General features: G+C 40.3%; 1 long non-coding RNA gene across 1 annotated transcript; it reads right to left on the reverse strand.

Annotated features, from left to right (window-relative positions):
- Nucleotides 1-2,437: 2,437 nt before the first annotated feature.
- LOC141277028 (uncharacterized) lies at nt 2,438-5,802 on the reverse strand. The gene is made up of 3 exons (XR_012327595.1): nt 5,639-5,802; nt 2,615-2,670; nt 2,438-2,514 (listed from the first exon to the last, which is right to left on the reverse strand). It is a non-coding gene; the product is annotated as an uncharacterized lncRNA (long non-coding RNA).
- Nucleotides 5,803-17,188: the final 11,386 nt, after the last annotated feature.

The raw sequence follows: 17,188 nt of genomic DNA on the forward strand, positions 1-17,188 counted from the left end.
TGTGTCTGTCCCCGGATTCCGTACAGCGCTCGGCCCCTCCCGCCCCAAGCGGCTGGCTGCAGGCAGAGCCTCCTGCAGCCCTTATCTGTGAAACCGTTTGCTTGCAGATGAGGAACACAATTTTCCTTGCTGGGAAGGAGAGTGAGCCCGATTGTCCGAAAAAGACAGAGGTGGGGGTAAAACGCTGCTGCTTTAGAACAGTTCTGGGGTTCCCGGTTCCCAGTGAGGCCGGGCTGTAAAGGCACCAGCTTTAACCTTAAGACTCAAAACCTTAGATGTGCACCGTGATTGCAAAAAACATCAAGCATCGAATAGAAATATTATAATCCACGCGAAGCTTATGGCTCTGCAGGTGTTAACCCAGCCGTTCAAAGTGCCTTCTCCTATTTAATGAAGGGAATTAGCTCCATAAAAGTTTATACGCTGCGTGTTCCCCATACTGTGTGTGCATTCTTTCTGTCATGCGTTATTCTACTTGCTATAATGAAATCTTCAAAGAACTAAAATGCCCCGTGGCTAACAGATTTTCCAGATCAGACACCGTGGGACAAATAACTTGCCCTTTTTTTTGATTGTACAGAGTGAAAGAGTTTTTATTTTAGTTTTCATTGTGCTTAGACAAAAATCTAGAACTCAGACTTTTTAAAGGATCTCTCAGGAAAAAGAAACCATGGCCTGTTCACTTTGAACTAATCATAAATTCCTATTTCAAAGAACTAATATTCCCCAAAAGGTATATTTTGAAGAGATATTTGGCATAAGAAGTCTTACTATAGCTCATCGAGAGCTAAAAATAAAGCCCAATTCCATAGAACTCATTTATTTTTCTCAGAAGATATGCTTTAAAGAGAGATCTTTTTTTTTTTTTTTTTTTTTTTTGCCGTACGCGGGCCTCTCACTGTCGTGGCCTCTCCCGTTGCGGAGCACAGGCTCCGGACGCACAGGCTCAGCGGCCATGGCTCACGGGCCCAGCCGCTCCACAGCATGTGGGATCTTCCCGGACTGGGGCACGAACCCATGTCCCCTGCATCACCAGGCGGACTCTCAACCACTGCGCCACCAGGGAAGCCCCAATCTTTTCTTTTTTATTTAGAAAAAAGAGCCAACTATATCCCTCTATGCCAGGAATGTATAAGAAAGAGTAGCCCAATTTGATCTAGGGTATCTAATTCCTTATCTACATTTGCAAAATTAATTTTAAAGATTCACACTGGTTTTGCTAGGGGTCCACGTGGATGCATGTTAAGGCCCTGACCTGCTGCCCAGTGGTAGGGAGGGCACCTGCCGCCCGTCCCTCCGATGGCCCCATCTTCTCAGCTAGTCTTTTGCACATGTATATTTGTGTCACCACAGCTTTGATCAATTTATTAACAATTTGATCCTTGAAGACGTTAAAGTGAAGTCATTTGCTCTTTTGGCTCCCATCTGACTGATGATGATGATAATAATAATAATTTATAATAATGCAGAGAGTTGTATGGTTAAGACTCAGGATTATGCAACAAGTTTGAGAATAGGAAAAATTGTAACATTTTTATGAAGATCCTAAACTTATACGTCCTTGTTTCTGTCAATTCTAATAGTAAGCATATTAAAAAGTATCATTCTTGTCCTGAATAGTGCTTTGCACTTTGTTGGCATTAAATTGTGTGTGTGTGTGTGAGTGAGAGAGAGAGAGAGAGACAGAGACAGAGAGAGAGGAAGGAAAGAAGGAAGGAAGGAGGAGAGTAAAGGATGGAGATATTTAACCACAATTGCTGGCCAGTTGTTCCAAGTAGTAAATTCTTGGGGAGTTGCAGTCATTCCCAACTAACAAAATGAAAGCTGACGGATACAAAACAGTTTCTTGCAGAAACTGCCCTTTAATTTGGCACCTTAACTGACAGTTTTGGGAAGAAAATGGATATCATCATATTTGAAAATTTCCAAATATTCTCTCATGCTCAGCTGTCTTAGAACATGTATTCAAATGAGTCACATCCTGAGAAACTGAGGCAAAAAGTGAACTCAGATTATTTGCATAAAATCAAGGAAACATTAGGGGAAAAAAAAGCCTTTCCAGAATTCTTGCGTTAAGGCATCTTATCTTTTAATCATGCCATATACAACATAATTTCCACAGTTTATCCTGAGATTTCTTTTCCTTCTTCTGTTTTGATAATAAATTTCCCAGGAAATTGCCCTATAACTGCCACATAAGGGAGACAGATGTTCCAAAGAAAAGAGCAATTTTATTTTATAAGATATCTTTTAACATATGCACGTGAAGTCTCATAAATTGTCAAAAGAGTAGCAATGTTGAATAAAAGGTAAGCCTATAACAGAATTCAGAAAATGTGACTCTGCAGAAAGCTAATATAATATAATTACGTAAGGATCAAAATTTATCAAAGCAAAGAATTTTGAGTACCTAGAGAAATGATGGGCAACGTACCTCTTATGTAGTCTTGTCTCATTTCCCCGAAATATAACCTCTCAAACTTGATGTTCTATCACCAGGTATGACTCTGGTCCCTTTGGGGAAAAAAAGGTTTTTTTCCTTGATTATAAAAGTAAAAATATTTTGGAAAAAAATAATAGCATAAAAGGAGAAAGTAAGAATTTCTCACCATACCATCACTTGTATAGAACCAATATTAATGTCGTGTTTATTTCCAGTTCTATTCGTTCCTAGAGAAATAGGAGGGATCGTTTCACAAACATAAGTATGAATGTGTTGGGTTTCTCTCATTTTCATTTGTGAGACGGTCACTGTAGTCTCCCCAGGACACAGCTGCCTTGAGGAAATGAAGATTTTATGTCAGAGATGCCCAGAGGAAGATGCAGCTTCTGACACTCAAAACGGGCCTCTTTCCCTCACATAAGACACTGCTGAGAAAGACAAGGATTTTGTTTGTTTTCATCTCAGGCTCAGAGAGGTCAGTGATTCGCACTTCACAGTTCTCGGGGCATTTTCATCATCCTTCTGCCCTGAGAAAGGATTTTCTCAATTCCTCCATCTCCACCTTTGACGTGTCAAGCAAGTGTCAGGCTTGGTGGATTGGGGTTCAGGATTACACTGGAGCCTTTGAGCTCCAGATAAACAGGAACGGCAAGGTGGGAGTCAAACTTTTCTGGTGGGGTGCATGTGGGGGGAATGAGTAGAAAATCAAAAGGTTTAAGACTTGGTTGCCAAGGGAGAGGAGGGATGGGGGAGGGATGGATTGAGAGTGTGGGATTAGCAGATGCAAACTATTATATATAGGATGGATAAACAGCAAGGTCCTACCGTACAGCACAGGGAACTCTATTCAATATCCTGTGATAAACCATAATGGAAAAGAATATGAAAAAGAATGTATATATACGTATAACTGAGTCACTTTGCTGTACAGCAGAAATTAGCACAACACTGAAAATCAACTATACTTCAATAAAATTTAAAAAAGAAAGAAAGAAAATCAAAGGGTTGAGAAGTAGGTGCAGGCTTGAGAGGGACACCTCCTCTCCACCTTTCCTCATCCCACTCTGTGCCTGGAGGTTGGCCAAGGTTGACCTGGATGGACCACATCAGAGAGCTGCCTCTCCCACCGAGTCAGCCACAGGAAAGCAAGAAATGAGAAAGTTGGGGAGAGTGAGGCGGGTCTTTGCTCCCAGGGGCCCTACCTGCCCACCTCTGAGAGTTGAGACATCCCTCCACCGCAGACCATGGCTCCTATCTGCTTCATGAGCTACCCTGTACCCCAGTGCTGGACACCACTCCCTCCTCGGACCCCCTCCATCCCAGGGACCATAAGGGCTTTGTGCAGACACTAGTCCCAGAATGACTTCCCTTTTTTTGGTAGTTTCTGTAAACCAATATGTTTCAAACCCCATGTTTGAAAATAAGGTTTGTTCTATTAAACTCACTCAAATTTTGCATTGGCTTCCTGGGGAGGATCCTGATCTGTACAGAGCAGACACGTGGCTTCCAACTGTCCCTACAAAATGCAAACCCTTTGGAGGGGCAGTGTAATAGAAAAATGGGGGACATCACAGGTAGACAGACCCTCTCTACCTCCCTGAATGAGACTCTTGGCACAAACCTGTGGGGCCCACGGTCAACCTGACCCAGATAAGAAGTCAAAGAATTGGGCTCAGAGCACCATCGGAATTGGTTTTCACTCCCAAGCATTCCTGGATCCACAGTCCCCACTGCAGTGTGGTGTGGCTGCCTCTACCATCTATCTATCTATCTATCTATCTATCTATCTATCTATCTATCTATCTATCTATCATCTATCTCTATCTATCTATCTATCTATCATCTATCATCTATCATCTATCTCTATCTATCTATCTATCTATCTATCTATCTATCTATCTCTATCATCTACCTACCTACCTACCTACCTATCTATCTATCTATCTATTTATCTGTCTTTATCATCTATCATTTATCTACCTCTATCATCTATCTATCTATCATCTATCTATCATCTATTTATCTATCTCTATCATCTATCGCTATCATCTATCTATCTATATCTATCTTCTATCAATCTCTATCATCTATCATTTATCTATTTATCTATCTCTATCATCTATCTATGTCTATCATCTATCTATGTATCTATCATCTATTTATCTCTATCATCTATTTATCTATCTCTATCATCTATCTATCTATCATCTATCTTTCTATCTTTCTTTCTTCCTATTTATCTATCTATCTATATTTCTATCCATCTCTCCTTCAATGTATCTATTCTTCTCTCTGTACGTCCACAAGAAATATTTAAGTATAGTGTATATTGTAACCTGCATGGGTATCATGAAACTTTTCCATGTCTAATGGTTAAGTGGTTTAATTTCTTGGAAAATATGGTCATCAGTAGCTGTTACTTTGATCAGAGGCTGTTTGTACAGAGGTTTTGTGTGTGTGTGTGTGTGTTTATGTCAGTCTTTAGAACGTCCAGAGGAGTCCCAGAAGCTCTGAAAGCCCCAAATAGCCACCGTGAGGTCTGAGTCGCTGCCTTTTCTCTCTTCCAGGTGTGTGATATTCTTTAAAGTCACAGGATTCATCTGAACACGGCAACTGAACAGCAGACCTATTGAATAATGGAAGAGATCTGAACACTTTCCACTTATTTCTGTCTTTGGGTGTGTGTTCTTTTGAGGCTCTTGGTCTGGTTTCGGATTTTGCTGCATAGAAAATCCCCACCAAGCTCCCAAATATCATGTCATCAAACAATATTTAGACCCAATTTTGGTTGCTTCTGTGGCAGTCTTTATATAAATCTACTGCATTTATATAAAAATAAAAACACTGTCATGAAAATGTTTATGATGTGTTTTTTGCCTACAACTCTGATTCTTTCTTTAGGAAAATTGTCCAGTAGAGTGAAGTGGAGAAATGCTGAAACACTGTTAAGTGTCTTGAAGTAGGTAGATCAATAAACTATTTTCAGAAAGTCCTATGCATTCACTTCCTTTTTAATTTTTTTGTGTGTTGAATTTTAAAATTTGAAAAAATACGATAAAGAATTCCTGTATATCCTTCACCCCAACTCCCCTTATGATAACAGCTTAGGTAGCCACACTGCAGATACAAAAATTAGAAAAAGATAACATTGGTAGACTACTGTTATCTAACTTACACATTTCATTCAAATCTTACCGTTGCATTAGTGTCCATTTTCTGGTCCAGGATAGAATTCAAGGCCGAAAGTTGGTTGCGTTTAGTTGCCATGTTTTGTTAATTTCCTTTAATCTGGATATTTTCGGGGTCTGTCCTTCGAGACCTTGACACTCTGGAGGACTAGTGGTCAGCTGTTTCATCTAAGTTCCTCCGTTCCGGTTTGCTGGGCATTTCCTCAAGACTACATGTCAGGGTTGCATTCTCTACAGAAGAGATGTTAGGTCCTTGTTGTATCACACCTAGAAACACGCCAATTTGCCCCATTGCAGATGACGTTAACTTTGATCATTTGGTTAACGTGTCTTCTGCCTGGCTTCTCCACTGATGGAAAAATCTGTCTTCACAGTAGAATCCCAATTAATACGCATAGAAAGAAAGACAGAAATAGAAAATCACCATTTGGTAGACACCATAGGTGGTGGTGTCTGCCAGCTTTCTCCACCAATGGAGAAATCTGACCTTTCAGTAGAATTCCAGTTATAGAAAAATGATGAACGTAGAAAATCCCCATTTGGCAAACGCCACAGTAAACATTGTTTCAAGCAAAAATCATCACTGGATGCTAAAAGTCGTTCCCAAAATAAGATGAGAATCAAGGTATTTCCATAATCTCAAGTTATATCTCTATGTGACACATTAATTACAAAGGGGAAAATAGTAACCTTACAGTGGAAAACATACCAAACCACAACATATTTTTATAAACATCCTCAGGGGAAAAATATTCATTAACATGATAGAAAAAGTTGTTCACTGAAAGCAAAGGTAAGATGATTTCATATATACTGGTTATAAGCTTTTCCTTTAATACACTGCCTGTTCACATTCCTTGCAGACTCCTCTCCTAGGTGCACTATTATCTCATCTATTGATTTATACCCTGTTTTTCTGCATAAAGGACATTAATCTATTGGTTGCCATGTTTGCTGCAGTTCTTCCCTGGGTTGTTGTTGCCTTTTAATATTATTTATGCTGATTTGTGAAATAGAGAAGCTTTTTATGTAGTTGGCTGTATTGATTAACCATCACACTCTCTTCCGTTGCTTTGACTGTAAAATTCTTGACCGTCTTGAGAACAGAGAAATATTCCCCCTGCATTTTCCTCCATATGTAACGATAGACTTGATCTGGTTTTGTTTTTGTTTTCTCAGCAGATAATACATTGTTTCGGAAACATGTAATCCTTCTGTTTCTCATAACTTCATGGTGCTGTTAATGTTATTTACTGTTTCTGCAAGATGTCACTGTGTTTTTAATTCATCTATTTCATCCATTGATCCGTTCACCAGGATCAAAGTGAGCTGTCTGTCAAAGCTTAATGTATGGAGAAAAATGCTTCTGGTTTCCTCTTTTTCAAAACTTTATTCTTCAATTTCATATGGCTGGTTTTCCTGATCATCTTCAGAATCACTTTGCCTATGACCCCCCCAAACTTTCCATGGGGATTTTGTTTGGTATTGCACTAAACTTACAATAAATTACACTAAACTCATTTTGAGAAGAAAAAAAAATTACTCAGTCTTCTGAATTCTCAGTTCTTATTTATTTGTTTTATGTGCACTTGGGAAAAATGATACTTTTTATGATATTACAAATTTTAACAACTGTTATGATCATATAAATTGTATATATATATATATGAATCATATATATTATGTCTTCCTTTATCCATTAACTACTTGAATTAAACGACACATATTTTTTAAAACCTTTACCACGTGATATTTTAGCATAACTTTCTCCAAAATCATCATACTAATTTCCAAATTGTTGGTTGATAGTCGAGGAATAGTTTCTGTAATCCTTTGACACTACTATCATTAGGTCAGTGGAGACCCAGTCCGTCATGATGTGACAGAGATGACTGCATCAAGTCTTCCAAAGACAGCTCCATTCACTGGAGAGTCAGTAGATTACTTGTAGCCTCAGGAAGTGGAGAATTTATATCACTGTCCACGTTATTTGTCCTGCTGTCCAATCCTTACGTTCTCAGATTTTTTTCACAAACAGCGATGTTAAGCAAAGCATTTTCTAGCCTCAGTTATAGTCTGAGGTTTACATATATTAACTACCTCAGTTATCAAAGTCACAAACATCATTTATTGGCATGTCCCATCCATTTGTTGACTTAATTTTATTAATAGATCACTCTCAATCCATAGAGATTTGCAGGAATAGATCAGCCTTGATGACTGAAAACAAGTCTTTATTGTTAAGCCAGAGAATAACTTTAATGCTTTTGGATGGCGATTAAGAGAAATAAATGGTTTTATTGCTTTAAAAAAAAAAGAGAGTAACATCTTATTCAGAAAGAGTTTTATTAAAGTTAAATGTCAAAAAGAATTATTTTCTAACATTTGTTTCCACATTCAACTACTAATAAAGTGAATGTAAAAAGTGTGATGTAATTTTCAAATTATTTTGGCAACTTCAGCACTAATATACTATTGGCATTTAATTGTCTTTCAGTTTTCCTTATTTGAAGCCCACTGTTTTCAGATGTATTAGTTAATTTTCTCCAGGGTTTAATTGGTACATCGTACAAATATGAGAGTTACCTGGAGTAGTGGTAAAGAGACTGATAATTTATATCTTTTATAGCACGATCAGAGTAGTGATCTTGTCATGGCTTTAACGTAGCCAAATTTAAAAGCATATGTTTCTAAATTTTGCTGAAACTTCAGATTTTCTCCATAGCTTTATCTGGATAACATCTGTACAAAATCCAATAAGATTTTATTGTAAACTTTTCTCTTTAAAATATATTGCCTGTGTACTAAGAACAAGGTTTAATTTTTTACAGCTAACATTTCTTGCATCTCCCAAGATCCCTAGAAAACATTACTAAGCTCAAAAATGTTGAATTGGGCTTCCCTGGTGGCGCGGTGGTTGAGAGTCTGCCTGCCGATGCAGGGGACACGGGTTCGTGCCCCGGTCCGGGAAGATCCCACATGCCGCTGGGCCCGTGAGCCATGGCTGCTGAGCTTGCGCGTCCGGAGCCTGTGCTCCGCAACGGGAGAGGCCACAGCAGTGAGAGGCCCGCGTACCGCAAAAAAAAAAAAAAAAAAAAAAAAAAAAATATATATATATATATATATATATATATATATATATATATTGAATTGCACATGAAATTATTTAAACACCTTTAAGTGAAAACTTGCCATCAATAATGTCTGAAATTTTACTGCCTCGATTTTTATGTTTTTCCAAAAATTCAGTATCTTATTTAGAAAGATCAAAGTTTTGTGACAACAAGGACTATCACCCTGGTTTTCAATGAAACACTCTTATTTATAGGAATATTTTTAAAGTCCATTTAATATTTAGTGTCTAAAACACACAATCATTTCTAACTATTAAATAGTGCTAAAAATTCTGGTGGTTCACTCTATTTTCATTCGCTTTATTAACATTTTTTTGATAAAAGTTTTCAGTTTTGATTTTTCAAATACTTTATAGTATCAGAATGAGTCATGATGTTATCTTAATTACTCCTTATTTAGATGTGTTGCTTTACTGGGAGCTTTTTGCCAGCAAATAAGAGTGAAGGAAAATATTGCCACCAGTGTGTGTGTGTGTGTGTGTGTGTGTGTGTGTGTGTGTGTGTGCGCGCGTGTGCGTGCACACACACATGCGGCAGATGCTATTTGGATTTATTTCTGTTGAGTAAATTCCAGAAAAAAAATTATATAATTCATTAGTTATCAAACCATGAAAAGATTGCTACCTAGAACCTCAGAATTCTGACCATGGCCCTGCTCTGTCTGATATTCACTTTCCGAAACAGGTTTATTGAGATATATTGGGTTGGCCAAAAAATTCATTCAGGTTTTTCCAGCTGTTGTGGAAAAACCTGAATGAATTTTTTGGCCACCCCAATAATTCATGTACCATAAAATTGAAGTTTTCTAAGTATACCGTTTGTGGTTCCTAGTACAGTCACAGAGCTGTGTCAACATCACAGCTCTCTAATGTTCATCCCTACCCAAAGAAACCCCCTACCCATGAGCTCTCGCTCCTCAGAGCCCCACTCCCACCCCTTCAGCTTCTGGCAACCACCAATCTACCTTCCGTCTATGGATTTGCCAACTCTGGGCACTCCATGTACATGGGATCATACAATATGGGGTCTTTAGCGGCTGGCTTCTTCACTGAGTGTAGTGTTTCCAAGGTTCGTAGATGTACTGGTGCCTTCTGCCTTTTGTGACCCAATCTCCTCCTGCCTTTCCATAAATGCTTCTGTGGGGAGGTGGCTGTGTAGGTAAAGGTGGGTCACTTATTGCCGACCCCTCCCCACCCCTCCCCAGCTTGGTCTCCCATTTGTCTCTGATGAACATCTCAATAAGGATTCAGACAACAGGAACCCTTAACACAGAGTTTACCTTGCTCACCAGAGAATACAATTTCAATTCAATGCTCTCATTTGTTTCGTTAAAATGGTTATAAGTTGGACGATCATCCTAAGTGAAGTCAGAAAGAGAAAGACAAATTCCATAGGATATCACTTACATGTGGAATCTAAACTAGGACATGAATGAATTTATCTATGAAACAGGAACAGACTCACATGCATAGAGAACAGACTTGTGGTTGCCAAGGGGGAGGGGAGTTGGGGGGAGAGATGGAGTGGAAATTCAGGATTAGCAGATGCAAACTATTTTATATAGGATGGATAAACAACAGGGTCCTATTATATAGCACAGGAACTGTATTCAATGTCCTGTGATCAACCATAATGGAAAAGAATATAAAAAAGGATGTATATATATATAAATATATATATGCGTACAACTGAATCACTTTGCTGTAGCAGAAATTAGCACAACACTATAAATAAACTCTATTTCAATAAAGTAAATTCTTTAAAAATGGGTATAAGTTGAAAAGAAAAGCTAAAATTTATTGAGCGGTTATTATGTCCCAAGCACTGTGATTTCCATGCACATGTCACGTGAATGAAATTTCAACCACATACACGTGGAGGAGGAGCTGTTGTTACCTTTACTCCTCAGCTGTAGAAAATGAAACTTAGTGGGTATCAGATACCTAACCCACAGTCAGCTAGGAAATGATGGAGCTGGACTCCTAACATACAAATCAGCATCTCTGCCTAAGACAGAAGAGGAAGAAGAGGCAGGGAAGGAAGAAAAGGGAAGAAGAAGGAATAGAAGGAAAAACCCAGGTTCTGTGCCAGGTACCTGTATTCATCCTCTGTTAATTGTTGGGGCCTGTTAAGGGTTCTTGAGCTCTGCTCACAGGTAGATCCTCTGCCTCTTTAAACACACAAATAACACCTCTTCCAGAACAAAGGTTAATTTTTGTATTTCTTTTCAATCTCTCCACAGGCCCTAACATGACATTCTTCTCCATGCAGATAAATAAATGACGCTGACAAACACCCCAGGTAAACAGGAGACACGTGTCCTCTCCAGGGTGTTATATGAGACACGAGAGCCACGCCAGGATGAAATGCTCAGGCATTTAAAACCATATTCTGAAATTTATGAGTTGGTGTTTAAAAATAACAGCCCCCAAATGCCTCAAAACGTGTGTGCACCAAACAGAATCCCCCCCTCTGTATTTATTGCAGGGCAATAAAAATGAGTAGAAAAAGGGTTTGATGGCAAACAGTCTTATTAAACCCAGGAGCCATGCAAACAGCCGGGACATAGCATCGGGCCCCATAACGCACACCCAGCTATAATTCTGTCAGGGAGGGCACGTAAACAGCCCTGACGGAATTAGAGGCTTCTACGGAATGATAAATGGACCTTATTGTTTATAAATATAATGCCAGATTTGAACGTGGGGATGGCCGTCGTGTCTGACTTATCAGAAGCAAAACGATATACGGAATTCTTTACTTTTTCTTAGGAAATGTGAACGTGAGACACTAAATGTGGCTAAGCTTATGGGTATACATGCAGCTGAGTGGAATGAACGTGACAGGGAAATTCTCTTCGAGGGAAACATACAAGCAATACAAAATTACCAGCATTAAAAAAGATTAGCTCTGACACGGGGTAGGGAGATTTTTTTTTCTTTGTCATTGTTCAAAGCTGAATAGCAATAAGATTGTAAACTGCGGCACTTCATAATAGAATGAGGCCCCCTTGTATAATGAGGTTCATTATAAGTGACATGCATAATTCCAGCCCTGTTCTGTGTTGATTCCTTCTTTTGTTGTTGAGACAGACGGCTTTAATGGGCCCAAGGAACCACGGCACACTTTAAACACACTTAAAACTATTTTGCAAGAGTGTTTTGTTTTCTTTCCTTTTTGAATGGGTCAAAATTTAGACAAAAATATCCATCTGAAGACACTGTCTTTGTGTAAAAAAATGCATATCATTCCGAATATTATTTTAAAATTCTCCAGTGAAAGTGTGTGTGTGAAGATTGCCTGGTGAGTTAATTTCATCTGTTAGTAACCAAAATATGCAAACGACGTAGGGAAATTGTTTGATTATGTGGATTTTCAAAGCTGAATATTTATGTCGGCCAGTCCACCGCCACTGCCAGTGCTTAAATCTTCTGAGAAAATCAAACACTGTGAAACATGGTGTGGCCTCTGCAGAGAGATGAAAGGAAACAGCACAACTACAGAAGGATAAATAAAAACAAAGATGATGCAAGTGGAATATACATGTGAGGACCTGAGCAAAGGATTTCAAAACTCCTCTGGCTTAAAAATAGGACAAAGACAAAATAAACCCACTGTAGAAATGCCCACCGCCTAATTCTGCCTGTGTCCTCACACACGGCTCTCCCACAAGCCCTGTGGGACACCAGAAAGCACACCCCAGTGATCCAGTGTCTGGAATAAAATGTCTGGAAGGTCCGTGACCTGTTTTGCGTTCTTTTAAAAATTATTTTTTATTTTAATTAATTTATTTTTCATTGAAGTATAGTTGATTTACAATGTTGTGTTAGTTTCAGGTGTACAGCAAAGTGATGCATATATATATATGTATGTGTGTGTGTATATATATATCTATATATATATCTTCTTTTTCAGATTATTTTCCCTTATAGGTTATTACAAGATTTTTTTTTTTTTTTTTTTTTTTTTTTTTTTTTTTTTTTTTTTTTTTTGCGATACGCGGCCTCTCACTGTTGTGGCCTCTCCCGTTGCGGAGCACAGGCTCCGGACGCGCAGGCTCAGCGGCCATGGCTCACGGGCCCAGCCGCTCTGCGGCATGTGGGATCTTCCCGGACCGGGGCGCAAACCCCTGTCCCCTGCATCGGCAGGCGGACTCTCAACCGCTGCGCCCTTACAAGATATTGAGTAGAGTTCCCTGTGCTATACAGTAGGTCCTTGTTGGTTATCTATTTTATACATAGATGTGTGTATATGTCAATCCCAAAGTCCTAATTTATCCCTGTCCCCCCACAGGTTTCCCATTTGGTAACCATAAGTTTGTTTTCTATGTCTGTGGGTCTATTTCTGTTTTGTAAATAAGTTCATTTGTATTTTTTTTTTAGATTCCACATGTAGGCAATATCATACGATATTTGTCTTTCTCTGTCTGGCTTACTTAACTTAGTAAGATAATCTCTATGTCCATCCATGTTGCTGCGAAAGGCATTATTTCATTCTTTTTATGGCTGAGTAATATTCCATTGTATACATGTACCACATCTTCTTTATCCAATCACATGCACACTTAGGTTGCTCCCATGCCCTGGCTATTGTAAATAGTGCTGCAATGAACGTTGGGGTGCATGTGTCTTTTTGGATTACCCTATGATCCTGCAATCCCACTCCTGGGCATATATCCAGATAGTGCTCTGGGCTCTTTTATCTGTTCCCCAGGTTGTCTCCTCTGCTGTTTGATTAGACAGAAGCAAAGAGCAAACTATCCAGGCTTCAGAAGTCCTCTGCAGAGTGTGCTCTCTGGGCTGAGTATATCTGTTTTAAGAACTTCCAAAACTGGCACAAACACAAGCCAGACAGCGCAAGCTCTTTCTGGACCATTTCAAAATCTTCTGAATTTCACTGGAGACGAAAAGCTACCAACAGTCTGGGATCCAGAACGTACTCCCTCCTTTCTGCAATAACGCGAGGTGTTTGCCTAAATACTGAACGTGATACATCAGATCCGGTCAGGACCGAGGAACAGAATCACAGATTCCATGGCGACACCAGTACATTCCTTTGGCTCGATGCTCTGTATCATTTCCCTCTATTTACCCATAACAAGCTTTTTTTTATGCTGGTCACAGAAAAAGAGTTCTCTCTTGGGTTTCTTCCTTCTCTATTAAACGTACAGTGTTGCTCGGGGGAAGTTTGCAATTTACAAAATGTTTCCTGAAAGGACTGATATCAAAGTTTGGAAAAAGACCCTAGAGGATTGCAGAGTGGAGGGAACAATGGCTGGGTCACAAGGCTAGCACATTTATGTTGGCAGATGAGAATAACCACAGGAATGAAAATGACTCTATAATTAGAATCATATAAATTAGACATGAAAGAGACCTATTAGTTCATCTCAATCATCCCCAAAGGGACCAGCGTCAGACCGTTCCCTACAGAGCGTTTCCTATACTTCGTCTATATCATTTTTAACAGGCTTATAGGATGATGCGCTTTCGTTAACTGCATGGACAGGCGCTTTTCTGTGATTAGATAACAAGGAATCTTTGATCTTAGCAGTATGAGCACTGAAATTTTAATACGGAGTTAATGCTTGCAAGGCGTATGTGAAAAACAGGGTGAGATGAATGCTTTATGGCTTCAAGTACACTTGAAACATCCATACCCACATGGCCATTTCCCAAGCCCTGCTCCCCTCTGCCCCCCACACACATGGGGACACTCACTCTTTTCTCAAGAACCCTGAAATCAGTAGTCGCAGGAAATCATCTCTTGTCTATGAAAAGGTGAAAACTGGCGATAGATCGGAGATGACTTCCTTGAATTATTGATCCCGGGATTCCTGGGAGAGAACAAAAGAGGGAGCCTGGGGAAGGGGCGGGTCTAGTGTCTCCTCCTGAAGACAGCGGCAGGTGACTCACCAGGTTTAAAAGGACCCTTTGGTTCTAGCTCAGGTGCTCTAATCATCTACAGAGAGAACAGGGATCTTCTATAGTAAACGGAGTTGGAAAGTGGGGACATGACTACGGTTGAAATCCAACACACATTTTGAAAGGGGTGGGAGGTGTGTCCTTACACAGGAAGTGATGGTCCCTGGAAGCTGAGAATTCTCAGGTCAGACCATGAGCAGCCAGCAGGGGATCAGGAAATCAGAGCCATTGTCCCAGTGGGGCTTCGGAGACAGGGTGGAGGTGCCCACCCTTTTACTTACTAGCTGTGAGATTTCTGGCAAATTGCTTAAGCTCTCTCAAGCCAGTTCCTTCATTTGTGAAAGTGATTTATTTTTCCTTTCAGCAAATGCTTATTAAGTATGTACCAGGTGTCCGGTCCTCTGCGGGGTGCCCAGAATACAACAGCACACAAATCCAACAGCGTCTCCTTCCATAAATACACCGAGATGTGTCAGGGCTATGGCCGGGATTAAACTAAGTCATGTTACAGAGCGGATTGCCTGACACATACAAAGTGCCCAGCAGATATCCACCTAATTGCTGATCTTACAATATTATCTGGGGTTGGGTAAGGAGTTTTAATGAGACTTCTCGATGCTTATCTCTGAGGACAGGATGAAGGAATATGGAGTGTATGACGACATATTTGGGAGAATTAGTATCTTCACACTTCTATTTCCTTAAATAATCACACTGCATAAAGAATGGGTTACTTTTGCTTTCTCTAATCCCTTCCCCTCTCTTCTCTTCCTTAATCCCTGGTGATCTGGGTCTACGCATCACTAAATTTTTAGTTTAACACGTATTTATTGTGTACCTACTGCATACGAGGCACTGTGGGGATATGAGACGCTGCAGTAGGCGATCAGGACCCTCTGAAAGGGGGTCACTGGGAGATGAGTAGGAATCCGCCAGGCGAAGGGCAGCGCCCCTGACAGAGGAAGGAACATGCGCAAATGGGGTAGGGTGGGCTGGGGAGGGGAGGGGGCGCAGGAGACCAAGACAGCGGTGAGAGCGGGGAGGAGAGTGTTCCCTGGGGCCCGGAGTCAGGCAGGGTCTTGTAGGGCTGGGAGCTGCGTACACAAGAGCGTCACAGGCTTAGTATAATCCCCGCTCACGGTCTCCTCTTGGCAGGTTAAACCGGCCCCTCCCATTCCTTGCTGTACTATAATGTTTCACAGGCATCCTTACTGTCTGTTCACTCCCCTTATGACCCTTCTCCTTCCCAGGGTACGTTCCTCACTCTCTCGTTGTTTGTTTGTTTGTTTGTTTGTTTGTTTGAATTGACACCTCTCTGACTGCTTCTTTAATAACTTTCCAGATTTTTCCTTCCCCTGACTACAAATGTTTATACTTGGGTGTTTCCCAAGTTTGGTTTAGTTTCCATGCTTGGTTGTCTTCTCTTTTTTTCCCCGAGATAAGCCTCACTGTGCTCAGAGCATGTACAACACCTACTTTACCATTTCTATTTCCATCCTAGAGCTTTGCTGAGGTCCATACGCACATTTCTTTTATGTACGCAGGCATGTACGCACCCACCCATCCATCCATCCATCCACCCATCCATCCACCCGCCCATCCATCCACCCGCCCATCCGTCCACCTGCCCATCCATCCACCCGCCCATCCGTCCATCCATGTATTCATTCTGCAACCATGTGAATGGGCAGCAACTCTGTGACAAACACAGTTCTAGGATTTGGGGACATGGTAACCAGGAGGGTAGACAAGATTCCTGCCTCCATGGAGCTTCAGTCTAGAGGGAAGAGAGAGATGATTCACAAGTAAACAAATGTATACAAAGAAAATCTCCATTAATCATTGAGGCAAAGAAAACAAAATGCTGTGATACGATGGATTCCTGGAGAGCACAGCTAGATACCTCCACCTGGGGCTTTCAAACACCTTCGAAATCAATTTTCAGTCATTCAACAGATATTAAACTCAGACCAAGTATGAGGAAGTCCCGGAGGGTCAGACCCATCAGGGTCCATCTCTGGCGCGCCCCCTGCTGTGATGAGGGGAGGGGACCTAACTGCTTAGTAGATATTGTGTTAATAAGTATTTAATAAATATATACTGTTAGATATTTCTTTTAGCTTACTCATGCTATGAAAAATATACTGACACATTTAGGGTACCACGAATAAAGAACGTTTACGAAGCTCTTCCTGAGAAAGAGAATTGCTGCTTCGAGTCCTTACTTGTAAATAATAGAAGCTGATTCCTGCTGATTTCAGAAAAATAAATGAATTCATTGAGACCATGTTGTGGGGTTTTACCAAGTCACTGGAATAGCTTTAAGCCTAGGCTTGGGGCTAAAAGTTTCCAGGAACAATTTCTAAAACTACATCATCTAGAACTGGTCAGGAAAGCAGTTGTTAGAAACTCAGTACTGCCTCTGAAGAGAGAGAGAGAGAGATTGAGACAGAGAGACAGATAAAAGCAAAGAGACAGAGAGATCTTGAGAAAGATACA

The sequence above is a fragment of the Tursiops truncatus genome, chromosome 18 (genome assembly GCF_011762595.2).
Source record: "Tursiops truncatus isolate mTurTru1 chromosome 18, mTurTru1.mat.Y, whole genome shotgun sequence".
NCBI classification, from domain to species: Eukaryota; Metazoa; Chordata; class Mammalia; order Artiodactyla; family Delphinidae; genus Tursiops; species Tursiops truncatus.